Source organism: Vombatus ursinus, unplaced genomic scaffold, assembly GCF_900497805.2.
Source record: "Vombatus ursinus unplaced genomic scaffold, bare-nosed wombat genome assembly UNPS02014792.1, whole genome shotgun sequence".
Classification (NCBI taxonomy): Eukaryota; Metazoa; Chordata; class Mammalia; order Diprotodontia; family Vombatidae; genus Vombatus; species Vombatus ursinus.
Genome location: NW_020954570.1, coordinates 3,769,123 through 3,781,530, shown reverse-complemented (window position 1 = coordinate 3,781,530; position 12,408 = coordinate 3,769,123).

Genomic DNA, 12,408 nt, shown 5'->3' with positions numbered 1-12,408 from the left:
CTTGAATGAAGTTATTGTTTCTCTGATTTGTTGTTTGACCCATTCATTTTTTTTAGAATTAGATTATTTAGTTTAATTTTTAGTTTGTCTTTCCATGGTCCTTTATTACATAAAATTTTTATTGCATCATGACCCGAATAGGATGTATTTAATATTTCTGACTTTCTGCATTGGATTGTGAGGTTTTTATGCACTAGTACATCTTCAGTTTTTGTGTATGTGCCATATACCACTGATAAAAACTTTTCTAAAATTCTATTCACCTCCTTAACTTCTTTCTTGTTTATTTTGTGGTTAGATTTATCTAGTTTAGAGAGAGGGAGGTTGAGGTTCCCCACTAGTATAGTTTTGCTGTCTATTTCTTCCTGTAATTCCCTGAGCTTCTCTTCTAAGAATTTGGATGCTATACCATTTAGTAGACATATGTTTAGTAATAATATTACTTCATTGAATATGGTGCCTTTTAGCAGGATGTAGTTTCCTTCCTTATCTCTTTTGATAGGATCTATTTTTGCTTTTGCTTTGTCTGAGATCAGGAATGCTACCCCCACTTTTTTTTTTTACTTCAGCTGAAGCATAATATATTCTAATCCAACCTTTTACCTTTACCCTGTGTGTGTCTCTGGGTTTCAAATGTGTTTCCTGTAAACAATACAGTGTTTTGTGTTTTTTTTAATCCATTCTGTTATCTACTTCCCTTTTATGGGAGAGTTCATCCCATTTACATTCACATTCACAGTTATGATTACTATCTGTGTCTTTGTCTTTATCCAATTTCCCTCCTGTTTATGCTTTTCTTTCTTCTTTGTCTCTTTCCCTCCTCACTACAGTTTTGCTTTTGACCACCACCTCCCTTAATCTGCCCTCCTTTCTGTCAATCTCCTCTCTTTTCTTTCCCTTTACATTACTACTTCTGCCCTCCATTCTATCCTCCCTCCTTTTTCTTTCCCCTTTTCCCTTCTACTACCTATAGGGCAAATTATATTTCTATGCCTAACTGATTATATTATTCACTCCTTGAATCAATCCATGAGAGTAAGGTTCAAACAATGCTCATCTCCTCTCTTCTTTCCCTCTACTGTAACAGGTTTTTTTGCCTTTTCCTGTAATGTAATTTACCCTTGTCTCCCTCCTTCTTTCCTTTTCTCTCAGTACATTTTCTTAGTTGAATCAATACACTTAGATCCATTTAACCCACTTGATTAGATTTTTTTTATCATTACATAAAAATCAACTTATACTTGCACCCTCTATCTATGTCCTTTTAACATGGTGTAATAACAATATAGTTCTCAAGAGTTACAAGTGTCATCTTCCCTTGTAGGAATGTATACAGCTTGCCCTTATTAATAACATGCTGTTGTTGTTGTTTTTTTTTCTGTCTTGTGTACTTTTTCTGTCTCTTTTGAGTGTTGTATTTGAAGATCCAATTTTCTGTTGAGCTCTGGTCTTTTTTCAGGAAGGTTTGGAAGTCTCCTATTTCACTGAATGTACATCTCATCCCCTGAAAAATTATGCTCATTTTCACTGGGTAGTTGATCCTTGGTTGTAGTCCAAGCTCCTTTGCCTTACGGAATATCGTATTCCACATCCTATGATCTTTTAATGTAGAAGCTACATGGTCCTGTGTAATCCTGACAGTGGTTCCATGATATTTAAATTGTTTCTTTCTGTCTGTTTGTGGTATTTTCTCTTTGACCTGTTCATTTTGGAATTTGGCTACTATATTCCTTGGCATTTTCAATTTGGAATCTCTTTCAGGAGGTGATTGGTGGATTCTTTCTATGATTATTTTACCTTCCGGTTCTAGGATCTCAGGGCAGTTTTCCTTAATGATCTCCTGAAAGATGCTGTCCAGGCTCTTTTGTTTCATTGTGACTTTCAGGTAAACCAATAATTTTTAAATTGTCCCTTCTGGATCTATTTTCCAGGTAAGTTGTTTTACCAATGAGGTATTTTATGTTTTCATCTGTTTTTTTCATTCTTTTCTTTCTTTTTGACTGATTCTTGCTCTCTCATAGAGTCATTAGCTTCCACTTGTACAATTCTAATTTTTAACAAATTGTTTTCTTCAATTAAATTTTTTACTTCCTTTACCATTTGGCCCATTTTACTTTTCAAGGAATTCCTTTCCTCAGTGAGTTTTTGTGCCTCCTTTTCCATTTGGCCAATTTTGCTTTTTAAGGAGTTGTTTTCCTCAGTGTACTTTTTTTTTCAAGTTAGCCAATTGTATTTTTTTAAGTACTTGTTTTCTACAGCTAATTTTTGTCCTTTTTTCGAAGCTATGAATTCTCTCTTGCATACCTCTCATTTCTTTTCCCAATTTTTCTTCTACCTCTTATTTGACTTTTAAAATCCTTCTTGAGCTCTTCCAACAGGGCTTTTTGGGTTTCAGACCAGTTCATATTCCCTTTTGAGGTTTCAGATGTGGATTGTTGACAATGTTGTCCTTTTCAGAATTTCTGCCTTGGTCTTTACTGTCCCCATAAGAATCTATGGTCATTGTATGTTTCTTTTTGTTCATGGTGTTTGCTTATTTCCTGACCTTTAAAAAAATTGAGCTCTCCTACTGTGGAGTAGGGGGCACTGACCCAAGCTTCCTGTGCTGGGATCCTGGGCATGGTCACTGGCTTTGTGTGCTGGGGCCTCAGATGCTGGCAGTTGGAGGCTGTAGGGTTCTGGCAGCTTACCTGGTGTTGGGCTGTAATCAGCAGCACTGGAGCTCTAGGGGTAGGGGTGGGGAGTCTGGCCCCTGGAGGATATCTTCTCACCTGGGCCTTTTCCTCCTTTCTTTGGCTCCTTGCAAATGGATGGTTCATTGCTGCAGGGTGTTTCTTCACCTGGGCATTTCCATTTTAGAGATGTTCTTCCCAGAGTTTTGCTAAGCACCAGGAGACTTAGCTGCCAGAGAATGCAATGGCATGTGGTGGTTTTCTAAGCTGGTTTCCACTGGCACCTCTAACCAGTCTGAGGCACTAGGGGGTCCTGGTGTTGGTGCTTGCCTGCTCTACCACTTGGGGTTCAGGATCTCCCCCTGGTATGCTGAGGTGAGGCTTTCCACTAGTTTGCTGAGACATCACCCATTCTGTACCACTGCCCCTCCTCCAGGGCAAGAGGGGCGTTTCCTGTTAATTCCTCAAGCTTTCTGGGCTACAGAACTGTTGCACCCCATCTTTCTGCTGGTTCATGTATTCCAGGGTTTTTCCTGGGGTGATATTTTCTGGGCTTTCAGAGGTTAATGAGGGAGGGTGAAAGCAACTTCTTCCTCTACCATCTTGGCTCCCAGAATCTCCAATTGGTGGATTATTTCAATTTCTACTTTACCTTCTGGTTCTAGAATATCAGAGCAGTTTTCCTTGATAATTTCTTGAAAGATGATGTCTAAGCTCTTTTTTTTAAAATCATGGCTTTCAAGTAGTTCAATAATTTTCAAATTATCTCTCCTGGATCTATTTTCTAGGTCAGTTGTTTTTCCAATGAAATACTTCACATTGTCTTTTATTTTCCACATTCTTTTGGTTTTGTTTCATTGTTTCATGATTTCTCATAAAATAGTTTCCATTTGTGCCATTCTAATTTTGAAGGAGTTATTTTCTATAGTGAGCAAAAGCTGACTGCTTTTTAAGGCATTCTTTCCTAATTGGCTTTTTGGACATCTTTTACCATTTGACCTAGTCTGTTTTTTGAGGTGTTATTTTCTTCAGTATTTTTTTGTGTCTCCTTTACCAAGCTGTTGACTCATTTTTCATGATTTTCCTGTATCACTCTCATTTCTCTTCCCCATTTTCCCCCTATCTCTCTTACTTGATTTGCAAAATCCTTTTTGAATTCTTCCATGGCCTGAGACCAAATCATATTTTTTCTTGGAGGCTTTGGATTTATGAGCTTTGACTTTGTTGTTTTCTTCTGAATATGTGTTTTAATCTTCCTTGTCACCATAGTAACTTTCAGTAGTCAGAGTTTTTTTTCCTCCATTGTTTGCTCATTCTTCTAGCTTATTAGTTGATTTTAAGTCTTTGTTAAAATAGGGCTTTGCTTCCAAGGTGCAGGTACACTGTCCCAAGCTTCAGGGGTTTTGTGCATCTGTATTTAGAGATACTTCTATGGATATATAAGTTTTCAGTTCTTCCAAGGTGGTATGATCTAAGGAGAGGTGTTTACTCCTCTCCAGGCCTATGCTCTGGTTTGTGAGAGACCACAAGCACTCTTTTCTTCCCTAGAACTGTGAGGAGGGTCCCCACTCTACTATGGCTATGAGGTCTGCTATGCTAGTGCCCCTCCTCACCCTCCAACTGCCACCTCCCAGGACCTGGGTCTGAGTATGGGCAAAGTAACAAAGTCTTGTCTCAGTGCTAGAAAAAAATACCCCATAATCTCCTTCTGATCAATTGTTGACCCCCTTACTTTGTCAGATGACAGCTCTGGAAGCAGCTGCTGCTCTTGCCACTGCTGATTCAGTCACTCCCAAGGCCTGCACCTGGTTTACTGGGGCTGAGGTTCTGTTGGCATGGTCTGTGTTGAACTGTGCTCCACTTTCACTCAGGTGCAATGGATCTTTCCTGCTGACTTTCTAAGTTGTCTTTGGTGTCTGTGGCTGAGAGGTCTTTAAACCACCACTGCTGTGAGTTATTCAGTGGCCCCAAGGCCTGCTCTGACTTTGCTGGGACTCATTCTGTGTTGGTGTAGCCTGTGCTTGACTGCACTACTCTCTCACCTTGGTGCAACAGAGCTTTCCTGACAACTTTCCAAGTCTTGGACTGGAATGTTTCCCTCCATCTTTTTATGGTTCTGCTGCTCTAGAATTTGTTTAGAAGATTTTAAAAAGTTTTTTTCAGGGATTTGGGTGACAGCTCAGGCAAGTCCCTGCCTTTACTTTGCCATCTTGGCTCTGCCTCCCACAAATTCTAATTTAAAAATTTTTTTTTTCTTCAGTTGACTTTTGTATTTCCTTTTGCATTTGGCACATTCTGATTTTTAAGGAATTCTTTTCTTCAATATTTTTGGTACTTTTTTTTTAACCAAGCTGATAATTTTTTTTTCATAATTTTCTTGCATCACTGTCATTTGTTTTCCCAATTTTTCCTCTCTGATTTTTATCTGTTTCTTTAAGTCTTTTAGGAATTGTTGTTGGGCCAATTAACTTTTTTTTTCTTTGATACTTTGGTTGTAGCTGTTTACATACTGTTTTCTTCTTTGGAGTTTATGTCTTAGTCTTCTTGTCACCATAGCAGCTTTTTATGGTCAACTTCTTTTGTTATTTGCTCAATTTCCAGACTATTTCTTGACTTTGAATGTTATGTTAAAATTGGACTCTGCTTGCCTCAGGATAAGGAGATCTTGTCCCTGCATTCAAGCTTTATCATGCTGCTATTTTCAGAGCTATTTATAGAGGGTTTGCAAGTTTTGGGTGCTTCCAAGTTGGAGCAATCTGGAGAGAGTTATGTTCACTGCTTTCCTTGCCTGTGTTTAGTCTTTACCCAGCAAGTGCCCCTTTCTTCTTGCAGTCACAAACACCAATCCTGCTTCTCTTGGCCCTAGAATGGTGACCAAGTCCCTTGTTCTCTTGTAGCCACAAAGAGGAGCTAGTGTTTCTTTTTACTTTGAAACTGCAGCCAAGGCACCTACTCCCTTGTGACCAACCACGGACACTCCTCATCATCCTGGAAATGTGACCCAGAACTGCATATGGGCAATAGAGTTGCTAATCAGCATTGACTACACCCAGTGCCATCCAGGGGTGCCCTATAATCTCTTTCTGACCATTTGTGTGACCCCCTTACTGTCTCTGGGCTAAGTGTTCCCCAAACTGTTGCTATTGTTAGTACTATCATGACCACCTTTAAAGTCCCACTGCTGGTGCTGCTACAGCCTCCTGCACTCTGGGCTGCCCCCCACCCAGGTGTCATAAACCTTTCCTACTAACATTGTAAGTTGTTTTAGGCTGGAAAAATATCTCACTGTGGATTTTTTGTTGGCTCTGTCTCTCTGGAATTTGATTTGAAGAGTTCTTTTAAAGTTGTTTTTTTTTTTTTTTTTTTGAGAGGAATGTTGGGAGAGTTTAGCTGGATTGCTGATCTGCCATTTTCAATTCATTATTTTTTTTAAAAAGCATTTTATTTGGTGAAATATAATACCACTTTGGAGGATCTTTAATAACAATGTATTTCCCAGCCAACCATCAAAATAATTACAGATTCTTAGGAAGGTATAGAAACAGAAATAATTCTGCTCTATGACCCTCTAACAATCAATAACAAGGAAGGCATATAGCAGGTAGATGTATATTCACCAATACTATTTATTATTGTGATAGGGGATATCCAGCGCAGAGGCCAGGTCGACAAAGGATTCCCAATCATTTGTGAGGTATTTCAGGAGTTCCTGTTTGTTAATGACATTTACAAAATTCAGTTGTTCATTGCATTTGACCCCAAGACATTGCAGACCCTCTTAGAAGAGATCTTTAATGATTCAAAGGAGTTTGGCTAGTCCATTCACACTGGAAAGACTAAATGAATGAAGAGTGTCTATTACCCAGATTTCAAAATGCTTTTAGCTAGATACTTTAGTATGTGTATTTGGGATAGACGAAACACTGGTCATGGAGTTAGACCTAGAATTTAATAGGAGAAAGAAAATGGGTTTTTTTTTGTCTTTTTTGTTTTGTTGGGGAATAATAAAGCTCCTTTTCTGACTTCAGTCTTTTAAACATTTTACAATTGTTGCTATAAAGCATAGAGTATAGTTGTTAAATGAGTGAATGAATTAAAATGAATAAATAAACTAAAAATAAGTATACAGAGGACAATGTGTTGGAACAAGGCAGGCATAAATATGTCACAACATGGCCTAAATAAGAATCTTTTTTAAAAAAGTGGATTAAAAGATGCCATGAAGCAATATGTATAGAAAGAGATGATTGACTGATCATGTGGCAAGAATGAGGAATGACTAGTGGAAAGTGAGAGTGCTCCATTGGTAGCCTCAAATTATCAGGAGAAAGTGAGGGTGGTCTCCAGTGTATTGGGTGTCGCCCCACCTCCTACCCTTGGCAAGCTAATGGATAAGAATCATACAGGATCAACAGACATAAGTGGCCTATGAACAACAACCTGTAGAGAATTTCTGAATCTATAAGTTCTTAGATCCATGTCAATATTTTGGGACATAGAATAAGAACATAAGATTTTTTCTAGTTTGTATTGCTGTCTCCAGTTATTCCATAAATCAGTGCTGTTTTTTGACTGTTGCATCTCTCCAGTTGACATAGAGATTAAATGTTTAGTGAGTGAAGCAGTTTTTGAAAGCCTCCTTACTGTTGTGATTATTTTGTCTCAATTAAATTTCTCTGTGAAATGATGGCCATCATAGCTAATGCCTTTACTCTTGTTTAATTCCAATAATTACAAAGTCTTAATGAAACCTCTGTGGTGAAATCTACCTTGTTGAGTTATCTGATTACCTAAAATTTGGTTATTTTTATATAAATATTTAAAATTGGGAGTTTTCTCTTCTTCACTATTTTCTGTGAACTTATGGGTATGTTACATGCTGTTCTTCCTCCTTTGCAGCTATTCTCTATGGCATCTAGCTTGGTTGATATCTGGGCACAGTCATCCTCTCCCAACCTTTGTGTTTTAATATTTTTTTGATTAGCTATGTGAGATTTGTCTAGATTTCCTTATTCACTTGCCCAAAACATGAAGTGGTAATCTGGGACAAGAAAATCCACAGAAATATAAAAGTAGGGCAGACAGCAGAATAGACACAAAGTGTCAGTAACAATAAGGTAAATTTGCCCCATAAAAAGTATGTCTTTTTATGTTTTTCTTTTTTTTAAGATAAGAATCAATCTGTGGGGGTGGACTAACTTCACTTAGTGAAAATAATAGTTAATATTCATACAGTGCTTATTACATTCTAGGCACTGGGCCAAGTGCTTTACAATTATTATCTCATTTAATCCTCACAACCACCCTGCAAGGGAGGTTCTATTATTATCCCCATTATACAGATAAAGGAGCTGAGACAAACAAAGGTTAAATTAATTGCTTAGGGTCACACAGCTACTAAGGTTCTAAGACTGGATTTGAATTCAGGTCTTCCTAACTCCAGATCAGACATATATACTGTGCCAGAATTATAGAATACTTTAAGGTTTACAAAACACTCTACAGATCAAAGAAAAATGATGAATCTGAGATGTTCTCAAATACATTAATTGAGTTAGGTTTGTAAATATGAGGAAAAGACTTGAACTCAAATCATCACTAAAGTGAAGCTTCATCAAAGCTTTCCTTTCTACCTTGCTTCTACTTTTGGCCCACACAGCTTACACAGATTCAACTCAAATCCCTTAGAAGCCCCCTGAAAGACTCAAAAATAAATGTCAATGAGTGCAGTGTAAGAGAAATGCTGAAGAAGCCCAAGGTAAAGAATACCAATGGCCTCAGAAAGCAATAGCATGAGACAATTAGATGGCACAATTAGATTAGATAGAACACTAAGCCTAGAATCAGGAAACTGTGAGTTAAAATTTGACATCCGACTCCTTAGATGTGTGACCCTGGGCAAGTCACTTAACCTCTGTTTGCCTTAATTCACTAAAGAAGAAAATGGCAAACCAATCCCCTTACAGGGTCATGAAGAGACACATACCACTGAACAACTGAACAACAAGAAGGAAGGAACAGAGACAAGATTCATTCAGTGTAGAAAAATCATCGAGAGGTACTGTCAAGATGGCAGACTGACAGGAACCAGAATTGCTGAGCTTCTGTCCACAAGCTTCTAAACACCTTTAGAAAATGCACCCAATTGAATCCTAACAGAGAAATCCCTCCCAAAAACACAGTGAGTCCTTTGTCCAGCCCACATTGTTAAAAAGAGTCAGAAAAGGAGGTCTGCAAAAAATAGGCCAGGGAACAGGTTGGGCCAAGAGCAAGCCCATTTCAGCTTTCTAGAACCCAAGTAGAGAATGTATATGAAGGAAAGATGAGATCCCAGATCTATACTGGGGTTCCACCAAACCTTACTAGGGTTCTACCAGATGCCAACCAAAAACACTTTGACAGAGGAAGGTGTAAAATGGCAGCTTCAGTGGACTGAATAGGGAACAAGCACAAGGGGGTGGCATAAAGAAATGAAATTCAGTATACAATAATAGAGGTTTAACTCAGCACCCAGGAGCAGAGCAGCATCTCATTTCCAGCATATAGCCCCACCAACAGAAATAATCTAGGTAAAATCCCAGTCAAAAGAGGAACATATAATTATGCCACTTGTAACCAACAGAGATTTCTAGCTTTCGGATAGGATCTGGGGCCAGAAGTAGTCTGCTATTGCTCAAACCCAAACCAAGGTCAGGAACTTGCAGAGGTCAGACTAGGGAGATCAGCTATCAGACTTTGCCCTGCAAAAGACCAGATCTGGGAGCTCTAAAAACTTACAGGTCCTCAGCCTTTGCCAGAGATCTTGGAAAAACATAACATTCAAAAACCCAAGAAAGCAGTAACAGCAAGAGCCAAGGTGCCACAGAATCCAAAATCAAGTCCCAAATCAGAAAGTAGAAAGGAAGAAAGGAAATAAATATTTTAAAGTGCCTATTATGTACCAAGATCTGTTCTAAGCACTTTGCAAACACTATCTAATTTGACCTCACAACCCTAAGAAGTAAGTGCTATTATCATCCCCATTTTACAGTTAAGGAAATAGAGGCAGACAGAGATTAAGGGACTTTCCCAGGGTCAACAAAAAAAGAAGCAATCATAAAGAGCTACTATGGTTATTGGGAAGCTTAAGATGAAAAAGAGAATGACTCCAAAATATCTAAAATCAAAATCTCAAGAAAAAACAAAACATAACCTGAGCAAAGAATTCAACTAGAATTCATAGAATAAATGAAGCATGAGTTAAAAAAATATAGAAATATTTTATTAATGAAATGAAGTGCTTGAGGGAAAATAATGGACTAGAAATGAGAGCTATGGAAGAATGAATTGGGAAGTGAAGTTGCACAAGAGATTAAAAACATCCTTGCACAAGCAACAAACTCTCTGAAAATTAGAAAAAAGAGATCAATAGAAGTAGAAAACTCCATGAGGCAAAAATAAATATTTAAACAAATTAAAAGACCATGAAATAGAGGAAAACAAAAGATATTTCATAACAAAAATAACTGCCCTGGAAAGCAGACTGAGGAGAAAAAAAATTAAGGATCACTGGGCTATTTGCATGCCTTGATTCACCCCACCCAGATCCCTACCAAAGAAAAACTTAAAGAAAACTGCCCAGATTTTTTGGAACCAGAAAGCAAAGTGGAAATAGACATAATCCACCAGTTATTCCCTTAAAGAAACCCTCAAATGAAAATTCCTAGGTACAGCATAGACAAAATCCACTTTCTAGATCAAAGTAAAAAAAGATACTGCAAAGAGTCAAAAAAGGAATTCAAATACCCAGTGCCACAGTCAGGATCATTCATGGTTTTGCAGTCACAACTAAAAGAGAACAGAGAATGTGGAATATAATACTCCAGAAGGCAGAGGCTAAATGCTCATAGCCAAGAGAAACTTACCAAGAAAAACTTGAGGAAGGGAGGTGTATACTTTTAATGTAATAGAGGATTTTCAGGCATTCCTCGTGAAAACACTAGGGTTGCATAGATACTTTTAAATTCCAACATAATAGTGAAGAGAAACATAAAAAGATAAGTATTAATGAACAATGTTAAAGGACTACATAAAATTAATCTGTTTATATCCAAAAATGGGAAGATTTCATATATATATAAATATATATGTCCCTTGTGAACCCTATTTTCATCAGAGGGCATAGACGAAGTAAAGTTAGGTAAAACCTTGGAATACTTGTTATGTCTTTATGATATTAAGAAAATACAGAGGAGAGGAGAAGAGGAATACATTTTAGGGGTTGATTGGCAAGGGAAATGAAGGTTAGGGTAAGTATCTCACATAATCTGGTTGAATAAATAGACATCTACACAAAAATGGAGGAGGGGTGGGGAGAAGAATGGCTGGCTTATTACCTCACTGTCATCTGAACTGGTCAAAAGAAGGAAGAATAAACTACAACAAATTAAATGGAAAGAACTATACACCAAGGGGGAAAAAATCAAAAGTGAATGTTTAAAAATGTATAAAGAAGGAGCCAGACTAAAGTGAAAATATATGAGAAGATATCCCTAATCCATCCCTTTGTGGAGGTGGGAGGTCCACAGATGTTACACATTGCACATGTTTTTGAACTTTTTCAATCAATTGCACAGGATTTTTTTTTCTTTGAGAAAAATACTATTTGTTATTTAGGATGGCTGTCTGGGAGAGGGAGAAGGGAGGCAGGATCTTGTGTTTTTGTTTTTGTTTTTGTTTGTGTGTGTGTGTGTGTGTGTGTGTGTGTGTGTGTGTGTGTCCTCAATATAGAGAACAGGGCTGGTGGGAGAGTGACAAGGAAGATTTTGGCTGATAAAAATAAATAACTTTTTTTTTAAGAATGATCATATAGTAACAAAGATTGCCTAGAGACCCAACCAAACTTTATATGAAGAATGGATAAGGACAGAACTATGTAAGACATCTCAGTGACAAGGTAGGGTAATGTTTTTGGCATTAAGCATAAACTGGGGAGATGGAAATAGGATGAAGAGAAAGACACAGATAGCAATCATAACTGTGGATGTGAATGGGATGAACTCTCCCATAAAATGGAAGTGGATAGAAGAATGGATTAGAAACCATAATCCTACAATATGTTGTTTACAAGCAACATTTGAAAAAGAGAGATACACACAGGATAAAGGTAAAAGGCTAGAGTAGAATACATTATACTTCAGCTGAAGTAAAAAAAAAAAGCAGAAGTAGCAATCCTGATTTCAGACAAAGCAAAAGCAAAAATAGATCTTATTAAAAGAGATAAGGAAAGAAACTACATCCTGCTAAAAGGTACCATAGACAATGAAGTAATATCATTACTAAACATATGTGCACCAAGTAGTATGGCATCTAAATTCTTAGAAAAGTTAAGTGAGTTACAGGAAGAAATACCCCCTTCCATTTTCTTTCCCTTTTCTCTTACTAGTTCTTCTCTCCCTTCAATCCCCCCTTACCTTTTCTTTCTCCTTTCCTCTCCTACAGCATATATTACAAGTTAAATTTCTATACCTAACTGAGTTTGTTATCCCCTCCTTGAGCCAAATCTCATGAGAGTGAGGTTCAAACAATGTTCATCTCTCTCCCTTTTTTCCCTCTAATATAATATATTTTTATGCCTCTTCATGTAATGTAATTTACCCTTTTCTGCTTCCTCCTTTTCTCTTCTCACATTACAGTTCCTTTTAACCACTTCATTACGCTTTTTATCATCACATCAAAGTCAACTTAAACCCATGTC